The 22,429-nt window shown below is 46.1% G+C and overlaps 4 non-coding genes across 4 annotated transcripts; 2 read left to right on the forward strand and 2 right to left on the reverse strand.

The window, feature by feature from the left end:
* Nucleotides 1–9,818: 9,818 nt before the first annotated feature.
* On the reverse strand, nt 9,819–9,891 carry trnar-ucg (transfer RNA arginine (anticodon UCG)). The gene has a single exon. It is a non-coding gene; the product is annotated as a tRNA-Arg (tRNA).
* Nucleotides 9,892–11,050: 1,159 nt separating this feature from the next.
* Nucleotides 11,051–11,124, forward strand: trnan-guu (transfer RNA asparagine (anticodon GUU)). Its single transcript has one exon. It is a non-coding gene; the product is annotated as a tRNA-Asn (tRNA).
* A 1,948-nt stretch (nt 11,125–13,072) lies between these two features.
* Nucleotides 13,073–13,214, reverse strand: LOC138229508 (U4 spliceosomal RNA). The gene has a single exon (XR_011185919.1). It is a non-coding gene; the product is annotated as a U4 spliceosomal RNA (small nuclear RNA).
* A 7,171-nt stretch (nt 13,215–20,385) lies between these two features.
* Nucleotides 20,386–20,458, forward strand: trnav-aac (transfer RNA valine (anticodon AAC)). Its single transcript has one exon. It is a non-coding gene; the product is annotated as a tRNA-Val (tRNA).
* The last annotated feature ends 1,971 nt before the right edge of the window (nt 20,459–22,429 follow it).

Below are 22,429 nucleotides of genomic sequence, written 5' to 3' on the forward strand. Positions count from 1 at the left end.
GGAATACGCAGTACGTGCCTTTGTCAGTCATTGCTCACCATACCTGTAACTTTATTATCTAACTCACTTCCTCAAATGGTGAAGGTCCACAAACATAAATGAAAAAAAAAACCCTTGATGTAGATGAGGTGCACAAAAAAGCAGCCCCTGATAGCGTATAACACATTTATACTATTGCAGAGACACATGTAACATATATATATATACTGTATATATATATGAAACAGAAATAGAAACAGAAACAGGAATCGCTTACTCACCTGGAGAATCTCTGTAGGAATATCTAGCATTTATCAATGGAAATAAAAGCTGCTTTAATACAGTGCATGTTCAAACTCAAACCCTCAGCTGCTGTTCTTGTTTGTTTTGGGACAAATTGCAACTGAGCATCGCATGAGCCGTTACGTACCCTTATCTGTTAGGGAATTTCAAGGGAGGAGTTAGGTCAGAATGGGTAGGCTGCAAAACAACAAGTAAAGATTTATTCCAAGATGAAACATTGTGGCGGTTTTCTTATCTTTTCAGCATGGACTAAACTTTTACGTGTTCCTTATATGCTATATGTGTATATATTAGCACCAATGTTGTTCTTAAAAACTAACATGAAATTGTCAGGGACATTCAGCTATATACAAAGACGAGACAGACAAAGTAATAATTCTGTATTAACATGGCCTACATATTGACGCTGTCGTGGAAATTTAACTATCAAGGAAGCCACAAGAGAGAGTTCTCACCTGAGTAAGGTCTTTATTTCAATATTGCAATATTGGGAGCCCTGCTGCCACTTCGCAAAGTGCATCAGAGACTCAGTTAGTTACAAGCAGTACAGGGTTTTATAAGACGTTGCGCTGTAAAAAAAAGTTCAGCACTTGGTCCCTTCTAAAACTTCCCCTTTCTCTAAAAGAAAACAAATTACCTCATAGAGCGAGAGAAAAACACTAGATTTGTTATTCAAAGTTTATCTGTTACTTTCAGCTAATTCTAATGACCCAGACAGCATATATTGTTTTGGTACATTGTCTTCTAAACTAACCCAAACAGTGTACTTTGTTGACGAACTGTTTTCTAAAATTCTGCACATACTGTAGCATAGCAGTTATATCCTTGAAATATTATCTAAAAGCACCAATATATTTTTTTGCAAAGCTCTCTACATTTTTAAGAATCAATTAACTCATTAGATTTCCACTACAATTCCCTCCTTTTATTCTTGAAAATGATTAAAAATTAGATTCTTCATATGGACTCCCAGGAGGCTCCCATACTTCAGATTCTTCCGTTTTTATCAGAATATACTGATGCGCAAACATATTCATTATCATATTGCGAAGCATTGGAATAATACAAGTCGAACAGCAACACAAAAACAGGAAGACAAGTATCACAGCTACTATAATTGGTGTTAGTAACTTGAAAAAAAACATTCCCCCCGGCCCAAACAGTGATTCTAACCAAGAGAGAAAAGCAGGTATATCTTTAATGCCTCTTTCTTTGTCCACCTTGTCTCTCAGTTCTTTCAAATGTTGAATAGCAAGCGTAAGATTTCCGTAATCATTGTCATTTGCTGGAATAAATGTGCAACAGGAGTCTCCTATTAAAGCACAGACTCCTCCAGATGCTGCATTTTGTAGATCCAGCACGAACCTGTTCTGAAGTGCCATTAATCTAACTCCCCTTAATTCTTGTTTGATAGCGTCTAAGCCTTCTAACGTGATGTTAATAAACGAGTACATTTCATAGCGAGTAATTTGTAACCAGCAGGCATTAGCTACTGCCTGAATACTCAGTCCTGAGGAAAAAATCATTTCAGCTGCAGTAAATAGTCTATGGTCTTCTGGTACTTTAGAAATATCTGGACCATATCTGTCAGCCCAACTGAGAGCGCGTTTAACCCTTGACTCCCTCTGAAGGGGCTTCATTGAATTTAACAAGTAAGAGTTTACTGGGACAATGAGAATGGAGTGGTGGAGCGTGACTAGAGCACACACTCCTCTCCACTGGGGAGGAAGGCTATCATAAACTTTTGCACCACATTGCCAATACCAATCCATCAAAACCATAGTTCCATTAGATAAAGTATGGTTAGTAACCGTGGCGCTACAGCCTCCTGTTATTCCTACTGAGGGGCCACGACCTTTATTCTCATAGCAATAAGAGTGATTAACCTTAGAAGGCAGGTAAACTGCTACTTTAACAGGAGAATCAGTCCAGGTAATGTGATTCTTTAGGTAATCCCACAAAGGAGGACATTCTGCTTTTTTACTGGTAACATTGAAGTGAATAGCAAAATGCACTGCTGGGTCTCTGGGAGAAACAAAGCCTAATGCTACTGTAGTAGACTTATTTATCTTCAGGCCGGCTGCATATGGATGCCCCTTTGAGTAGGTCAAATACGTTATGGTGAAGGTGGGAAAAGATCTAGGATCTGGCTTTGGAAATCCTGCCACTAGACTTATGCATTCAGAAATGTGACTATCAACTGGTCGGGGGAAAAGTTGCATGGGTGAGGCTGTAGAATGAGGCATCAAAGCACATACATAACAAGATGCATTAAATTTCTTTAACTGTACAGTATGATTTATAAATTTGTACCACAAATTACTCATATCCCCCTCATTATCAGTTTCATTCAGCCAGTTTGTATACAAAGAGGCTTCGCGTTTAGATTCCTCTTCTTTCTCGGTGGTGACAGGCCACATAAGAAGAAAAAAAGCTGTGCACATCAGTCCCAAGCAGGTCCCCATCTGTCCTTGTGGAGACATCACTCCTGCACTTTGCTCAGTTCGTTTGTGACCTTTTTGCAGTGGGAAGCATGAATCCAGGGAACCCTTTCCGCGACTTTCACAGCAGTGGCAGTGGTCAGCAGCACCTGGTACGGTCCCCTCCACCTGAGTGAACACCACTTCTTTCTCCTGAAGTCTTTCACCAGAATCCAGTCTCCTGGCTGGAGGGTGTGGCAGAGGTCCTGGTCTGGTGCAGGCAGCGCAGCTTTAACCTGTTTATGAATATCACTAACAAGTTTAGACATTTTCCGGCAATATGCTACCAAACACTCGTCTAAGTGGGTGAGGTCTGTGGCCTCCCCCTTTACCTCTGGAAGCCCTATTCTCATGTGGCGTCCAGTAAGAATCTCGTGTGGCGAGAGTCCTATGGTGGAATGTGGCCTGGCCCTTAAATACATCAAGACCAATGGGAGGCACGTTAACCAATTCATTCCTGTCTCAGCCATCATTTTTGTTAGTTTATTCTTTATGGTCCCATTTATACGTTCCACTGCTCCACTACTCTGAGGGTGGTACGAACAATGCTGTTTTAAATCAATGCCTAGGCGATTGGCGAGAAAGGCAATGACATTGTTCACAAAGTGGGTACCGTTATCTGAACTAAGTTTTCCTGGAATTCAACATCTGGGAATGACATCTTGGAGCAAGTGCTTAGCCACACTTTTAGCATCAGCGTGTTTACAGGGAAAAACATGTCTACGATTACCAGGCAGTACTTATATCCGTTACATGGTGTTAATTCAATAAAATCCATCATAAGGTGATCAAACGGATCATCTGGGACGAGGTGCGCTGAGGCCTGAGTTTTAGTGCCTCGTCCTACATTGTTTTGGGCACAAATGAGACATTTATTGCAAAATTTCTCTGCAAAAGTTGTGAATCCCCTCGTGTCCCAATGCATACTTACCATACTTACCATCCCTCCTTTCGACACATGGTCTCGCCCATGTGCCATTTTAGCAATGTAGGGGAAGAAATGACGGGGAAGACATGGTTTCCCCGTTGGGCCTAGCCAGACCCCATCAGAAAACAAGCCTGACTTTTTCCAGACTGCCTTTTCAGCCGGAGTGGCCAGGGCCTGCATGTCAGATAGTGAAGCCATTGCGGGCTCAGGGCTGAGAAGGGGAAGTAAAAGTGCAGAAGAAAAAGGGGATACTGCAGCCGCATTTGCTGCAGCATCGGCTCTGGAGTTGCCTCTTGAAATCTCATCCGGCAAGTGGGTGTGTGCTGCACACTTGCACACAGCAATAGAGCTAGGTAACAAAATAGCCTCGAGCAAATTGCTTACCAGGAGGGAGTGTTGGATCGGCGTGCCCTGTGAGGTGAGAAACCCCCTATTCTTCCAGAGAGTACCGAAGTCATGCACAACCCCAAAAGCGTATCTACTATCAGTGTAAATAGTAACTGACTTTCCGGTTGCCAGGACACAGGCCCTTGTTAAAGCCAAAAGTTCAGCTGCCTGGGCAGATAAATGCGAAGGGAGGCGAGCAGCTTCGACAGTGGAGTGGTCGGAGACCACTGCATACCCCACATGACTCAATCCAGTAGTCGGGTCCTTACGAGCTGACCCATCAACATAGAAAAGCAACTCAGAGTTAGGAAGGGGAGAAGAAGAGAGATCCTGCCTGGGCGTTACCTGAGAGGTGATGGCCGCCAGGCAATCATGTGGCTCCCCCTCGTCCTGAGTGGGCAACAAGGTTGCAGGGTTTAACACTGTGCATCGCTCGATAGTAACATGTGGCAAAGATAAAAGGACATGATGGTAGTGAAGAGTAGACGCGGAAGAGAAATGTGAAGTTTTACTCTGAAGGAGGATAGAAGCCACAGCATGTGGAACCAAAAGCTTCAGCGGACGATAACAAACCAAAGAGGCAGAGGCCATGACAGCTGCAGCTGCTGCTGCTACAGCTCGTAGACAGGCTGGGAGGCCTCTGGTTACAGAGGTCAGTCGCTGAGAATAATAAGCAACTGGTTTAAGCCGGTCTCCGTGCTCCTGTAAAAGGACAGCACTGTAGAAACCAGCCTTCTCGTCAACACATAAAGTGAACCCCTTTGTCATATCAGGAATGCCCAAAGCAGGGGCAGACATCAGTGCAGTCTTGAGTTCAACAAAAGCGTTTTCCGCTTCTTCAGTCCAAGTCAGTCTGTCAGTCATATTCAGGCCTGAGGTGTGTGCCATGTCAGACAATGGCTGTGCTAGTTTTGCATACCCGGGTATCCACGCCCTACAGTAACCTGTGCAGCCTAAGAAGGACATCATCTCCTTCTTGGTGCGGGGTTTTGGAATTTTTTGGATCGCAGTTATTCGCTCTGTGCCAATGGAGCGTGAATTTTCAGAAATGTCATGACCTAAATATCGTACATTCTTTTTTACAAGCTGCAGCTTTGATAGTGAAACTTTATTTCCAGTACTGGCAAGATAATTTAAAAGATCTTTAGTATCCTGAACGCAAGCGCTTTCACTCGGAGAGCAAATCAACAAATCATCAACATATTGCACTAGTGTACTACCGTTTTTAAACCCAAACCCTGAGAGACAGTCCTGCAATGCAGAGGAAAATATAGTAGGAGCCTCGGCATACCCCTGAGGCATACGAGTCCAAGTATACTTTTTTCCTTGAAACGTGAAAGCAAACCAGAACTGGGACTCAGAGTGTACTGGGATACTAAAAAATGCATTTGCCAAATCTATTACAGAAAAAACCTTTGAGTCCCCGGGGATAGATGACAAAATAGTGGTTGGATTTGGAACAACAGGAGCTCGAGCATATATGGCATCATTTACTGCTCTTAAATCTTGTACAGGGCGCCAGGATTCCCCATCAGCCTTTTTCACGGGGAACAGCGGAGTGTTACAGGGAGATGTTGGGCAGGGAATCAAAATTCCTGTGGCGACCAGCTGTTCGATCACAGGTTTAAGCCCAACCTGGCCTGAGCGGATACTGGGGCTTACTCGGCCTATAGGTGGACTTGGGTTTTACTTCGAGCGGGGAAGCCCCCTCCATTAATCCCACATCATATTTGTGAGCCGCCCAGAGGGAGCTGGGCACCCCCTCTAGTGCGGGATGGGAGGTGTCAACAGAGGTGGACACAAACAATGCACCCATCTGATCATCTGGAGCCGTGAGATGCACCGTCCTCCAGGTCTGAAGGATTGCTGAGTATGGGCACCAACTGGCCTGGAGGGTGGCATTATATTTAACTCCCCTCCAGTCTGGAGCTGACCACGAACAGCTCTCAACACACCGTTGGACAAAACTGCCCACGTCCTGCCAGCGAAAACCTGATGCTTTAGCAAGGGAAACATGAGGGTGCGTTCCCGCTCGATAAAGTGTCTTCTGCTCCTCTGTTAAGGTAATAGCTAACGCTGCAAAGTCTGTCGAAATTAAATACCCATTGCTTTTTATCCTGTCACTACACTGTCCATTCCCGGACCACGCTGCCTCAAATTCTTCATCTGGACCTGCAAAACTAACCCTTGCTGTACAATGCAAATTGTTCACGTCTTGAAAATCACCTTGGCCTGACCACAGTCTTTTTATTTCTTGTAAAAGAAGCTGTGGTGTTTGTTCCTCATCCTGCACTAAGTCCCAGCTGTAGTAGTAATCAGGGACCGTGGGTGAGTGTTGCATTAACATGGTGCGTGGCAAGCAATTTTCATTGCGGGTTAGCTCAAGCCCTTTTTCTGAACAGACAATGGTGAGGCCCATTTTGCAGAGCAAATCTCTGCCACACAGATTAACAGGGCACTCTTTGGAAAGGAGGAAGGAGTGGTTACCAGGCCCAAACCCATGCTGCTGGCATTCCACTGTCAGGGGTGCAGTAAAATAAGACTTTGTGGGATTACCCGTTACCCCTATTGTTAAAATGGATTTTGAGGAGGGGTCGAATCTATAGATATTGTCTCTGAGTAACGAATGCGTGGCTCCAGTATCCACTAAAAACTCATAAGGATCTCCATTTATGTATAAAGTGATCTTGGGTAGCTGGGAAGGGGAAGAGAGGGCAGGTAGGATAAAAGTCTCGGTGCCCTCAGGCCCTACCTCAGCTTGCGATGAACGTCAATCCCTTTTTCCCTCCTGCCAGGGTGAGCTCACGGTTACCTCAGGTGGAGGTGGTGGTGGTAGGTCCCAGTTGTCGCCGCCGCTTCTCCGTTTCGCTGTGTTGTGTTCAGGGCAGTCACGAGCCCAGTGTCCCGTCTGTCCACACTTGAAGCAAGTCTGGAAGTCCCCTCTCGGGCTTTTGCTTCTTCCTCTTCGGCCACGCCGGGCGCGCTGTCCTCTCCCTCTGTTCTGGTCACCCTGGTAAAATTGTAACTGAGCCATTTGCAGCTGGTGAAGCTGATAATAATCCTTTCGGGCTTTTCGCTCTCTCTTGTCTGTGAGCTGTCTTTCAGCATGATAAGCATGGCGACATACTTCTGCTAATCGGGCAGTGTCCCAGCCTATACAGGTAGCTTTTACCATGCCACTTATTTCTGGAAGCAGTCCCTCTACAAAAAGGTTAGTGAGTTGGGTTTCATAAACTGATCCTGCCTCTCCTGCTGAGGGTTCAGACAGGCCACTTAGATTACTGAAGAGAGGAGTCAATCTCTCCAAGTAGTCATTACAGGTTTCCTCAGGTTTCTGGTTACATTGTCTTAGCACTACCCAATCCACTTTCCCCGTATATTTAGCCTCTATTCTGCGACATATGGCATTAAGCTGGGTCTGATAGATACTGCCAGCGTCGCTGCTGTATGGGTGGTCAGGGCTAAACTCATCTTGACCCTCTCCTCTTACGTCACTATACTCAAGCTTCAAAGTTTTTATAAAAACAGTCTCTAGCTCTCCACTCGTGGGTCTGCTTTGTGCTACTAGCCGTCTCAGGGCTGTTGTGTACTTACGCCCATTGGTTTTGGGGTTTGGCAGCTCCCCTATAACTGCCGCCAACTCACTTAATTTCCATGGGCGATAAACGAGGACAGTAGGTTCCTCATTTTCACCGGTGCGGGGATTAGGACATTCAATCATTGGCATGTGGAGCACCCCCTCTCCCTCCTCCATAGACTGGGGACGCGGAACGGCAGAAGTATCTGCAGAGCGACCCCCTCCATACCGCACTCCTCTCCTTGTGCGGGAAGGCGAGAGCATCCCCTCCGCGTCACCCTTTTTCTCATCCCGTCGCCTATTATACGGAGAAGCCGGCCGGCCCTCCCCATATGGTGGAGGCGACGGAGGGGTAGTCTCAGGAGCAATAGCTACTGCAAGACAATCCAATTCGGGATACACTTTAGTAGTGCTCAACATCATCTGTTCAGGTTTTTTACCCCATCCTGATCCATGCTTCCTAGCACACTCCTCCCATACACATACACATCTGCACATATATTTAAAATCCCACCCGGGATCTCCCTCTGGGTTAGGTGAATCTGTCATTTCGTGTAATAATTGTATGGCCCATGGCTGAAAACTACCTACACGGGGCCATCTCTCATTTGTCCATACTGACATATTGTCGGAAAAAGGTTGACAGTATATTAACCCATATTCTCTTCCCACTATATTCATGGGCGTTTCAGTTTTCTTTCCACTATTGCCTGACGTACTTTGTCTTTCTCTAACTTGCGCCTCAATTTTCCACAACTCAAAACACTTCCAATCGACTTTCTTATTTCCCTTCTTCTCTTTTTCTTTTAACTGTTCTTCTAGTTGTTGTATCTGCTTGGTACTAAAACTACCATTTTCTGGAAAACCTAACTTACTCCACAACGGAAGACACTTTATTCCCCTTTCTCCAAATTCCCTGTACATGTACTTCGCTGGACCGCTCGGTCCTGTTTTCGTCTTCGAATTTTCATTTCCCATTTTTACCGATCGGTGCCTTACTTTAGAACCTTATCACATTAACTACTCCGCAGAGCAAAAACCACACGTCTGTGTTAAGATAAGTTCTTTATGAGTCCCGGACTCATCAAACCGCCCGCGTGACAACACCCTCACCGGCCTCCTCTTTCTCTGCTATAAAACCGCAGAAATTAATCTTATAAATCGTTTCAAAACAAAATTTCGTTAAAAGGATCACTTACTGACGTCAGACAGCCGTGAATTCTCCAGACGCGTCTCAGGAAAGACAAACAGTTTATCCTCCGAGGTTCGTCCAATTTTCTAAAATTGTCCGGGCCCGGATGGAGTTTCAGCAGCCGTCCGCGTTCAGGTTTGTGATCCCGGACGAGCCCCCAAACTGACGTGGAAATTTAACTATCAAGGAAGCCACAAGAGAGAGTTCTCACCTGAGTAAGGTCTTTATTTCAATATTGCAATATTGGGAGCCCTGCTGCCACTTCGCAAAGTGCATCAGAGACTCAGTTAGTTACAAGCAGTACAGGGTTTTATAAGACGTTGCGCTGTAAAAAAAAGTTCAGCACTTGGTCCCTTCTAAAACTTCCCCTTTCTCTAAAAGAAAACAAATTACCTCATAGAGCGAGAGAAAAACACTAGATTTGTTATTCAAAGTTTATCTGTTACTTTCAGCTAATTCTAATGACCCAGACAGCATATATTGTTTTGGTACATTGTCTTCTAAACTAACCCAAACAGTGTACTTTGTTGACGAACTGTTTTCTAAAATTCTGCACATACTGTAGCATAGCAGTTATATCCTTGAAATATTATCTAAAAGCACCAATATATTTTTTTGCAAAGCTCTCTACATTTTTAAGAATCAATTAACTCATTAGATTTCCACTACAACGCAATGATCGAACTAACTGACATGTTCTGATTCAGATCCCCTGCAGTTCATGCCAATTAGAACAATAGCAATGCTGAGTCCTCCCCACCCTACCGAGCACAAATTCAGCTGCTCTCCAGTTCTGTTCTGCATGTTTTTTCATTGCAATTGAGCTCGGAGCTGGAGATGATCTCCATACAGTTCTGTGTTCACTAGCCCGCACTTGCGTGCTAATTTACGGGTTGTGGCAAATGCTTTTCTATAGTTCATATACATGACGGCAACCTGTTACCGAGGAACCTGAGAGGTTTAAAAGCCTCACGAGCCAGGCAGGACTCGAACCCACAATCTTCTGATCCGAAGTCAGACGCGTTATCCATTACGCCACTGGCCCATAGAACATGCGCTTGCACTCCACCACAGAGAGCTCTACACTGCTACTAGTAGTACACTTCCCCATCTAAATTTTCACAGCAAGAAACTTGCGTTTCCTACTATTTTTATCAGGTTTAAAATATCATCTCCTTAAAACAGAAAAAGTGTTGATGTGTCGTGCTGAAATTCCGATTGATTTTGAATTCAAAGAAAAAAGGTTTTCTTCCAAAACACCATGAAATTGTCACATCTTGCAGACAATAGGTGTATTCCATGTTGAAAAGAGAAGAAAGAAAACCATGGAGCCTTTTACAGGTGTGAGGCTTCTTCAGGTGTGAGAAGACCTCACAGTCGAAACGCTGTGTTTCCGTTCTTCTCTTTTCAGCATGCAATAAACCTATTGCTTGTTCCTTTGCAGCCGAGGCATGCTGACGTAGCTACCCAGCTGAACATCTTGCAGACTCTACAATACTTCTCTCCTGTAGAAGTAAAGCAGGGCTTGCTGGGTGAGCTTTTGCTCCGGTAAATTAGGTCACGTGTCATGTTAAATCACTTCTTCTAAACACAACATTTAGTGGTGCTAGCTTTCCCCATTAAAAAAAACAGACATTTCCCTTACAGTACATGACATATCGTTTTTATTCTATGAATAAGTATAGAAATTAAACAAAAGAAAAAATGGTGTCGCCAAAGAATGCACAGCTTGGACATGAAAAGTGCCCGATAAATGCCATTTCTCATCATTTCTCTTGGCGTCAGTTCTGCTATTAAATGGGACGGAGGCAACGGGCTCAGAGAGCAGGTTAAGTGCACACCGAACACAGATGTGTCCAAGTGTCTGTAAAAGCGCGGTGCTCCGCTGGCGCTGTTCCCTAGTGGCTTAAAGTGCCCGCCTAGTAAGCAGGCGATCCTGGGTCTGAATACCAGCGGTGCCTCTCTCCGTGTCTTGTTGTGCCGAATGTATCATTTCAGACAAACATGTACAGCTTGGTTCAGTTTAATGCAAGAATTCATTTCCTTTCTGGAATAACTTGTTTTTGAAGAAATCCATACAGCTTGTGAAAGATGAAATCCATTTCTTGGTTGTCAGTGGAAAAAGATTGCCGGCTGCAAGAAGCGCAAGTGATTGTTTTCTTTGACCATAAACCTGCAAATGTAGGGAGCACAAGCGGCCGTCAGTCTCTGTGGCGCAATCGGTTAGCGCGTTCGGCTGTTAACCGAAAGGTTGGTGGTTCAAGCCCACCCAGGGACGCATGTCTCCGTTTTTCCAATGTAAACATCATCACCGCTAAAGAAGATGGCGCAGAAGGCTCCACAGTCGAAACGTTGTGCTTCTTTTCTTCTCTTTTCAGCATGGAGTAAACCTTTGCTTGATCCTTTGCAGCCTAAGCATGCTGACGCAGCTACCTTTCTCTTAACGCACCTCAATCATTATTCACCAAAACGATCAGCAGAATAAGTCGCCTTTGTGGTGATGTCACTCCTCTGCTTCACAAATGTCCTTAGTGACGGGCCATTTCTTTCTGCCATTTTTCCGGAGCGGTTATTGATTGCTCCATCATTTCCCTCTTACTTTCCATCACTAGATTGAAAAAAAAAACAGAAACAGGCTGACAGGACGACAATCAAATTGCAAAAACTCATCAAAGCACTCGATAGAGTATTTGAATCCACAAGTAGCTACGAGCAACTTTGTCCTGGCTTACATGAAAGTCGGAAAATGTCAAAAAGAAAAAGATGGTGGCTTTTTCATATTCGTTCTTTTATTTTTAGTTCGTTGGCTCTTCTGTCCATTGTCCTCCTGCCTGGCTCTTGACCTGTGACTGTCTGAACGCACACAGTAAAATTTCATGTGGGGGATTTGTCCTGAGCCTCTGTGAAAGACCCACCCACCCCCATAAATAACTGCTCTAGAAACACATGAATGCAAAACTAAACCACAGCTTAAAGAGGAGCTTGTCATGACCGCCAGGCAGTTAAGACCAACTCATAAGCGATCTAATCAGCACCAGCAGTGGGTGATTATTAACAAACGCTGCCGCACGAGTTTACCCACCTGCACACACTCCACCGTGCGGTACGCAGTGCTATTTTTACCATCTTTACCTGCTTCCCGCTGCTCGGTATTGAGTCTGCTCCTTGAGAGCTCTACCTGGCGTTTTTCCATTACCTCGTTTATTCTGGATATTGGACTCCCCTTCTGCCTTTTCGACTTTGGACCTCGCCTCTCACCTCGGACTGTTTGCCACCAGTGTTCTCCCTGGATTACGACTTACCTTACGCCTCTTGACCACGAAACAAAGCAAAGCAGAGCAAAACAAAACGAACAAACGAAAACCCTCACGTCCCGCACTTGCATATAACGCCGTTACGTGCCCAAGCGGTATTGTATGTCATCCTAGCACTGCACCCCGGGACGTACGGTATATGGGAACGAGCACACGCCACGAATCGTCTCGAATCACTCCCTACAGCTGTAAGGAGCTTTGAAGCGTGCACCCCCAACATTCTTCTTTGCGCATCTGTGAAAGGTAAACTCTTGAGCAAACTCTGAACCAGCTCTAAGGAAACTAATCCGATTAGACGTTACTTTGACTCATCCTTTAAGGGACCCTTGTTAATTGGAGAAATCAATGATTTCGAATGAATTCTGTATGCGTTAAAAGACAGCTATACACAGAAAACATGCAGGACACTGCTCATGATGTTTCCCGAGCCGAAACACAGTGCGTTTTTCCAAGCCATTTGACAAAGCCCGCCCACTGAAAACTGCAGCAGATCGTGTAAAGGCGTTCAACTTTGTAACTACTGCACGCACAGGAAGCAGAATAAATTCCTCTTTTCAAACTGTCAAAGGTTTGCTGCAGGACATCGCACAATCTCTTTTGAACGGGGACAAACGATTTCTTATGGGGCGCAGTAAGTACAGACGTTTATAAAGCTCCACTCATGCCGACGATGCAGCATGAAGAAGCGCAACCTAACGTTTGACAGACAAAAGCCGGGCGCCGCTACAAGCAATATGAAATCAAACTGACAGCACACGGCGTTTCGCGCTGACTCAAAAGTGATCTCGACAGACGCTGTTCTCTGCATAACGCTGAAAGAGATAAAAAGCGTTTCTGTGGAAACGTAACAAGCTTGTTTCTTTCTATCATGATGTCACCATGACAAAATCTGTCTTTAAACACCTTGCTCAGTCTCTGACGAGACTGTCAAAAATTGCTTTCGCCGATTGTATTGCAAACCGGCGGAAGGGGGATATTGGGAAAATTTTTCAACTAGTAATAATCGCGCCTCGGCTAAACCTCACAGGCTACGATACTGCCACTGCTCAAAGCTGACGGTTGCCAGGCAACCGCGGGGATCCTACGGAAATCGTTATCAATCGTCTCATGGCATGTCGTTGCTGTAACGCTTCATATTTGTCGTCTTCTTCTTCTAGCTTGAGGTTTTGAAGAATTTCATGACAGACAAGGGCTCCGTCGGAAACAAAGGGCGTTGTGAGAAAACCGTTGCTTATTTTCAGCAGCAGAAATACAACCCTTTAAATACAAGATGACAGAACAATGACGAAGGGCATGCCGGGAGGAACTCATGCACTACAGAGGAAAGGGGGCGGGCACGTACAGTTCACATTCAAGCCACAAGTACTCTTCTCGGATGTTGCATAAACAAATCCTAACGTCCTGAAAGCATTGCAGCATGTTTGTGTCCCACTTCCCGTGGTTGCAGGACGACTGACACGAACGGACAAACACAATCTGTGGCGTTTAGCGTGACATAGTCTTGCAGGCATCGTGCTGTCTCACTGCAATACTATACGGCTGGAGGAAACAGCCCGGGTTCGATGAGCCTTGGAATGTGACTAGGAAAGTGAAGCCTTTTGAAAGAGGTAAAACACTGCTCAAAGGAACTGAGGGAGAATCTTACAGGGGATTCTGAGCGGTGTCTAAATAAATAAATTCTTCAGTGTCTGCGGATGGCATTTTGCAGCTGGAAACAGATGTCGACGCTTTTTGAACAGAGCACCAAAAAAGCGTCTTTTTTGAAGGTACAGGTATTGAGCATTGGTGGTTCAGTGGAAGAATTCTTGCCTGCCAAGTAAGAGGCTCGGGTTCGATTCCTGGCCAATGCAGTGGCTTTTGCATGCTCACCACTATACCACCAACACACGCCCACAGGATCCCAGCAGGACACCACCAGAGAATGCTCACGATTTCGGAAGCTGTCTCCGGGATGTTCTGATTCCACACATCCTGAATAAATCATGATATTGTTAGTTGCTGTAGCTAGACGTTCAAATGAGTTTCATGGCCAGATGGACTGTTTCCTCCAGTGGTATAGTATTGCAGTGAGACAGCACGATGCCTGCAAGACTATGTCACGCTAAACGCCACAGATTGTGTTTGTCCAAATTTGAACTTTCACAAAAGCATGCTAGCAGACAAATGCGCCTCAGAGGACTTAAGGCTGGCTGTTATATGCTGGAATTACCTTTTTTTGACGCTCTTACGAATGCGATGTCAACGAAAACAGAACAAAGCACAAAAAAACCCTCAAGTCCTGCAGTTGGATAGAATGCCGTTACACGTCCAAGCCGTATTTGACTTCATCCTACCATTGCAACACGGGGCGTATATGGAAACGAACACACGCTACGAATTGTCTCTAATCAGTCCCTACAGTTGTAAGGCGCCTGGAAGCATGCACCCCCATCATTAATCTTTGCGCATCTGTGCAAGGTAAACTCTGGAGCAGTCTTTGAAACGGCTCAAAGGAAACACGTGATTGATTCCATGTGCATCTGGGGTTCATATCTTATTTACATTTAATTCAAGGGAAAGGCTTGGGTCAGTTTCAGACGGCCTCCAACAGCGAGATTCAAGCGCCCCACCTTCAGCCCAATCTGCGCCACCAGAACGCCAACGGCTCCTCTGCGCTCCGGGGTGCGGTTGTGACCCCGTAACCTAAAGTGTTGGTGGCAGACAAATGGAGACTAACAGGTGACGTCCTAGGACATGACTACATTGTGACACTCGGTGGGGATGGTGACCATTGCTTGGAAAAGAGTGCGAGGCCCCTTTAGAAAAACATTTTGTTAACAGGCATTCTGCCTCAGCCTAAACACCTATAGCTTGAAAAGCGCATGCTATTAGACAGGCACCTCTGCAAGACCTTAAGAGTCTCTTAAACTAGTGATAGTAAGGTGTTCCCAATGGGCGATGTTCGGCTTTCAAATCATCTCTCCTTGGAAGCGCCGAGATGCAGCTGTTTAAGGCTTAGAAGCACCTGACTGTTTCACTACCTAGCTGATCACTGTCAGTCAGGGAGCTCAGAGGTGAAAAGCCTGTCTGAGAGACAATTCGCCGTCGATCAGTTCAATATGTTCCGTACCAGCTCGGCGCACCTGAGATCATCTTGGTAGCCATGTAGCTCAGATGATTGAGAGCGTGTGTGTGTGTACCACCGTGATTGGATGCCGGTCCTTCTCAGGTCACAGTAAACCTTCTGCTGCCTAACTTCCCTTATTTTTGGGGATCCCTTTGAAAAAGCAAAGGAAAAAAAAACTGGCTCTTCATCAGCGTGATCAACCTCACCCAGTGTGGCGCAGTGGCCTAATGGCTAAGGCACTGGCACTCTAAGCCAGGGATTGTGGGTTCGAGTCCCATCTGGGGTGCTCCTGTCCCCTTTTGAGAGTACAAATGTCCTTGCAATTTGCGAAGCTACAACCCCACCTTACTCAGTGAGCGGCTCTGCTTTTCTCTCACATACAGTTGGAAGAAAAACTTTTGTAAACAGCCCTTCGGAATGATGTGGATTTCTGCATGAATGGCTCCTAACATGTGATCTTATCTTTATCTAAGTCATAATAATCAATAAAGAGAGTCTGATTTAACAAACAACACACGCCCAACATTTGACATTGCTGTTTTAACAAATGTTTTAAACAATCAAGGTCATTGATGGAAAAAGTACGTGAACCCTTATATTAAGGAGCTAGTGGAACCTCCTTTATTGACAAAAACCTCAACCCCCACTTTCTGTAGCGGCTGGTCAGACCTGAGCAGCGGTTAGGAGGTATTTTGGCCTATTCCTCTATGCAAAACTGTTTCAGTTCATGTATATTTTTGGGATGTCTTGCGCTGAACGGCCTGCTTCAGATCATGCCACAGCACTTCAATGGGATTGGGGTCAGGACTCTTACTTGGCCATCCCAAAATACGGAATTTCTTCTGTTTCAGCCACTCTGTTGTTGATGTACTCCTTTATTTTTGTCATGCTGCATGACCCAGCGTCTTTCGAGTTTTAGATCACAGGCAGACACCCTGACATTCTGCTGTAGAATTTCCTGATACATCTTGGAATTCATCGGTCCCTCGATGATTGCAAGCCGTACAGCCTCCGCCATGCTTCCCAGGTGGGATGAGGTTTTGGAGTTGGTATGCAGTGTTTTGTTATCTCCAAACATAACGCTGTGCACATTTACCAACAAGTTCAACTTTTGTCACGTCTGTCCACAGAACATTGTTCCAGGAGTTGCTGTGGAACATCCATGTGGTCTTTAGCAAACTTGAGAGGGGCAGTGGTGGTTTTTTTGTTGGGGAGAGCAGTGGTTTCCTCCGTGGTGACCTCGGATGATCACCACTCCTGTTCAGATTTCTTCTTATGGTGGACTCATGAACACAGACGTAAGACAAAGTCAACCACCTGTTCGCTAGATCCCATCCCCACTCAGCTAGTCAAAGATTCCCTCGAAGGACTGGCAGGACCTATAATTAGTATGATGAATGCATCGCTTGCGTCAGGCGTTGTACCTGATCAATTTAAGGTAGCAGTTGTTAGACCGCTCCTTAAGAAGTCAAATTTGGATCCACAAGTTCTTAACAACTACAGGCCTGTCTCAAAGGTCCCATTTCAATCTAAAAGTCTTGAGAGAATAGTTGTTGCCCAACGTCAATCGTATCTGGATTCAAATAATATAATTGAGAAATTTCAGTCTGGTTTCTGAAACTGCATTAACGAGAGTCGTAAATGATATTCTCTTAGCTACTGATGCGGGGAATGCAACAGTGCTTGTGCTTCTAGATCTTAGAGCTGCCTTTGACACGGTTGACCTCTCTGTTTTGTTACACAGGCTTGAGTTTGAGGTTGGCTTATCTGGAACCGTCCTTCAGTGGTTTACTTCACATTTTACTCATCGTTTTCATTATGTTCAAATATCTAATAATTGTACTGCTTCATCAACGTCACCAGTTCAATTTGGGGTACCAGACGGATCAGTGCCGGGACCAATATTGCTCTCTCTCTCTACATGCTGCTGCTAGGTAGGATAATAAGAAAAAATAATATGAACTTTCATTCATATGCTGATGACACTCAAATAAACATTTTGTTTCCACCAAATGACAACTCTTCTATTATCACTTTAGTTAAATGCATTAATGAAGGAAAGACTTGGATGTGTGAAAACTTTTTGTAACTCAACTCTGAGAAAACTGAGGATCTGTTGATCGGAGGCAACAATACTGATAGGACTACTATAACTTCAGCACTTAACTCAGAGGATTTAAACATTTGCCTCAAAGAGACAGCACGTAACCTAGGCGGCATATTAGACACAAGGCTCTTAACAACTTGCATTGTTAAGTGCCTTGGGACAACCTTGTTGTGAAAGGCGCTATATAGAAATACATTGATTTGAACTGAATTGACAATGTAAAATGTTGTGTGTTGTTTGTTAAACAAGACTGTCTTTATTTATTATTATGCGTCAGATGAAGATCAGATCACATTTTAAGAGCCATTCATGTAGAAATCCAGATCATTCGTGTTTTAAAAGTCGCGGGAAAAGCGAAACGGGTGCTTTTCCTTTGTTGCGCAGACACACGACGACACAGTAGGCGGCAGGACTCGAAGCTTCGCAGGGAGACCCCGACGGCTTTCTAATCCATCGCCCTAACCACTCGGCCACGGCTGCAGCGCGCGCTGCTTTCTTGATACAGTCTAACATAGAGTGCCGGGCGGCGGTGGAAACCTTTTTCAAAGTCGCTTTTGGTTTAACAACAACAAAAAAAAATTTCACAAAATGCATGCTAGCAGACAAATGCGCCTCGGAGAACTTAAGGCTGGCTTCAAGTTGGAATGATAGTCTCCCCGTCCGGTCAGGAAAAGGGAACTTTGTTAGACAGAAAGAAGGAAGTAACAATAACGGAGAATTGTGTGCAAGGATTTTAGAAGCTGCGCAGCCCTGCAGTTTCAATAGCCCTTTTATTCGTGTTAGATGCTGGAATTGCCTTTTTTTGACGCTCTTACGAATGCGATGTCAACGAAAACAGAACAAAGCACAAAAAACCCTCAAGTCCTGCAGTTGGATAGTTGGATAGAATGCCGTTACGCGTCCAAGACGTATTTTCAAGACGTGATTCCCTGAGTCCCAAAAATTTGTAAGTTCTTTGGATGATCTGTGGACCGATCTTTCACGATGAAGAATTCCTTAAGAAGAATAGATCTCGGCCCACCATCCCAATGCCTCCATCTCAAAACAGCAACCTCCCACTGCCCTTAGTCTGCAAGGCAGTCCTTTCAAGTGCGATGATGACGCCGGGACCTTCGTTGCCTATTGTACGAGCTGAACTTTTGTGCTCATCAATTCAACGCTCTTTCCATCAACTCATCTTGTCTTTTGACGCTTCGTGTTTTGTGCTCCTTTGACTATCGGCATATCGGGTGACTGCAAACACTGAAGTTCTTGCTTACGGAGTGTGGAACAGTGTTTTCAAGTGATCGCTGTTCTGTCATGTTGACGCCGAGTGAATCTTTCTTTGGCAACATGGGCAGGCTGACAGCAAAAGTAATGGCAAATTTCTTGACTTATTTCTGAATATGAATGTTCTTTAGAAAAGGGATGCGGCGTTGCTTCTCCCCCGTGTAAAGGTCACGCATTCCAGACGTGGTTATGAGCGAACAGTTGCCGCAAGTGTTTGAAAAGAGCAAGCAGCCATGCCCCGTGTGAGGATCAAACTCAGGACCTTCAGATAAAGAGACTGACGCGCTACCAACTACGCCAACGAGGCCAGCTGCAGTGCACAGCCGGAAAGTTTGCCTCATATGGATTTCAGTCGCCCGTTCCCTAATCTTCAGACGCCCTCTGCTGGATGTTGCATTTGCCTTTTGATCTCACCGATACTTTTTTGGTCTGTTTCTGTTGCGAGTCTGTTTTTCAGATCTCACCTAGCACAAGTCTCTCTGGCTGAAGTGGCCTCTCTGCTTCAGCATCGTGCCCTCACTCAGCCATTAAAAACGTCACTCGGACTTCTGACATGCTGACATGAAATGTCAAGAGAGAGTGGCGGAGACGCTTAAGGCAGAGAGAAGATGAAGAGGGGGCGTGGCTGTGAAATGATTGACAGCTGCATGACGCTCTCCATGCAAGGTGTGACCACAGGCTAAAGGACACCTTTCGGCACATCAAGCTCTAAGCACACACCTGGAGGACGTGGGAAACGATCCCGCTACCTCTCGCATGCAAAGCGAGCGCCGTACCATGCAAGCTAACCCCCCTCGCTGGGGCTCATGCCTCGGTGTCGCCTAGTGCCGCTTGTTCCCCTCTTACCGGGTGCAGTTCACTGCCCTTCGTCTGCAAGGCAGTCGTGTAATTGCGGCTTTCTTGACTTATTGATGAAGGTCTGACTGGACGAGCGAATGACGCCTCTCCCCCGTCCTCAAGCTGGCTGACAGAATAAAATGGAAAGTGCTGCCGTGGCTCATTGGTTTAGGGGTATGATTCTCGCTTAGGGTGTGGGAGGTCCTGGGTTCAACTCGTGGATGAGCCCTTGTGTGTTCTTCTTGTCCTCGTCCACAAGACTGGGAACTGATATCCACATCACCTTGCAGCATCTGCTTATGGCAAACGATGGAATGTGACTAATGACTGAACGAGCCTGGTGAATACTCATCACGTGGCACAATGAGAGCGTGCAGTCAGCTGTCCAAGGCAGCAACCTCATTGCTCGTTCAAAAGAACACGTACTGAAAACTCATCACCACTATGTCGTAAATGAGCACCGCAATCGCTTGTTGTCATGCGTCCTTACTTGGGAAATGCAGAAGCAAAAACTGCCCTCTCTCAGCCACCGAAACGTGTGCGGCTCGCCTTGCACTCTCTGCGCCTCGCATATTTATGGAGCTGTCTGCTCTTCTTTCTGTTGAAGTACGCAAGTTACGTGGCGTACTGCAGACTATGATGTGCTCAATGACAGCTTTCAAGATTTGAAAACTATGAGCTTGATGGCTCAAGTCGAACGAATGTGGTTGTTACGCAATTGATGATCAAACGCACATATTCTAACGATTTGTGAGAGTATGTTCTAAAGATCCTTGGCTCAATCCCGGGTTTCGGCATTTTGTTTCATCGCTCCCTTTGTTCCTCTCTCCAGCGCCCCCTGCCTAAAATGACGCGTCCCTTTCTCAGCCCGAAACGCAAGCGATACACCAGCAGCAAACACTACAGGTTTCCGTAGTGTAGTGGTTATCACGTTCGCCTAACACGCGAAAGGTCCCCGGTTCGAGACCGGGCGGAAACAGCCTCGATTTGCACGCTCCTGTACTTCACAGAGGTATTGAGCGACCGGTCATTTGTTCCCAATGTATTTCCGGTGCCTTCATGCACTCTTGTACCAAACGCACGTTCCTTCTGTACGCGGAGCCGATCATTTGCAATTGGGCTGTGCCGACAGACCAGGACGAGCTCTGTCGGCTCAAAAGCAGCGCAGGACCTGCAAGAACAACAGAAAGATTAGCATCCAGCGGGGGCTTCTTAGTGAGCCCAAGATCTCATCAAGAATCGGCTCCAGCAACAGGGCTGGGCGCATTGTTCCATTCTCCGACCACTCTCGGTGTAAACAAGTCCCTCCTGGTCTCTGCTTGAATTGCACTTTCCTGCGTTTGCTTTGGTGTAACTGGCTTCCCCTGCATGGGCGAATGTGAAGAAGATCCTTAGTAAGTCATTGAAGAAACCCGAGAAGAGGTCGGAGTGGCCTCTGTCGTTCATCAACGATCCAGTCAGGCAGTACTCCTCTGTAAAGCGCCGTTCGTTCACATCGATTGGCTTTTTTTTGCCTTCATTCGTGCAAGTAGTAAAAGCAGACGCCCCTATTCTGCCGTGACCCCGATTCGAACCGGGGTTGTTGCGGCCACAACGCAAAGTACTGACCACTATACGATCACGGCGAGTTACCGATACACACGTGGCAGGGCGGAAAAGGCTGTGCTTTCTTCATGTGACATAATTCGGAAAAGTCCTGACGTTGCATTTCAACTGAGCCCCAGTATACATCGACCCTTCGACACTCTGAGTGACAACTCTCTTGCGTGTTTTCTAATATTTCTGTAGTTTGCTTGCATGATGCCCGGAACAGCAGGGTTGTGCGCTCCTATATGGTCTAGCGGTTAGGATTCCTGGTTTTCACCCAGGCGGCCAGAGCTGACCATCGCTGCAGGAGGTGGGAGGGTTACTCTGGTAGACAGGGCTGACCTTTGGCAATAGGATTTATACTCTCCAAGATGATATTTGCACTTTCTGGAGAGGCGATTTTCTCCACTTCAGTAGCCCGATTTCGTCGATTGCGTGGAGAGGGCTGTAGAATGTGGCGCCGCCTTTCCTGCACCGTCCATGACAGGCGTGCTGGACTCTGGAGAGAGAGCACGGTCCATCAGCGCACACCAATAAAGGCACTGGAAGCAGCTGAATCGCATTGGCGAAGCTCAGCGCTGGGCCGCTGGGCACATCTTACCACCGTTTCCGTAGTGTAGTGGTTATCACGTTTGCCTCACACGCGAAAGGTCCCCGGGTGGAAACAGACTTCAGACTTCTTTTGTCGCCACGCACAAAAGGGGATTGGGGATTCGCCTAGTGCTGTGATCGAACAGACCCACTCACCTCTTAGTGTGGCGGGATCTGCACAGTGCATGTCGCAGCGCATCCTGCTTTCACTTCAATGCGCGTCCTGATGTACCCCGGTCTCCCGCGTGACAGGTGGGGACAGGTGACAGGTCCTATACTAACGAGGAAGACATCGCTCTCTCCGACCCCCGGCATCGTGTCCCGACCCACCGTGCTGGAAAACGATGTGTGCTGTGATTCCTTTACGGAGCAGAAATGACAACCGAGGAGCCGAGAGATCATTTCAGCATTTCGCGTCTGAACGGAAAACACAAATGACCAACTCAGAATGACTTGCCTTTGACGCTTTTCAAAGCGTTCTTTGTGCACGACGACTGCGCCGCCTAGCAGATACAAATGGGTTGTACAACTTTGAACTAGCAAATGGAAGAGGGGCTAAGCCCCCTCTCTTTTAGCCCAGGTTCGATCTGTCTCCCAGAATCACCAGGGCGCACACACACACACCCGTGCCGTTGAAGTGCTCTGCTTCATTTCTAAGGGCAACTCAACATTCACTCCTACCCCGTGCAGAAAAGACAGTGTCTGCAGCAACAGCAGCTCAGGTCTCTGCACAGGAGCTAAGCTGCCCCCATCTCCTCTGCTCTGCGGCTCC

The sequence above is a fragment of the Lepisosteus oculatus genome, unplaced genomic scaffold (genome assembly GCF_040954835.1).
Source record: "Lepisosteus oculatus isolate fLepOcu1 unplaced genomic scaffold, fLepOcu1.hap2 HAP2_SCAFFOLD_45, whole genome shotgun sequence".
Classification (NCBI taxonomy): Eukaryota; Metazoa; Chordata; class Actinopteri; order Semionotiformes; family Lepisosteidae; genus Lepisosteus; species Lepisosteus oculatus.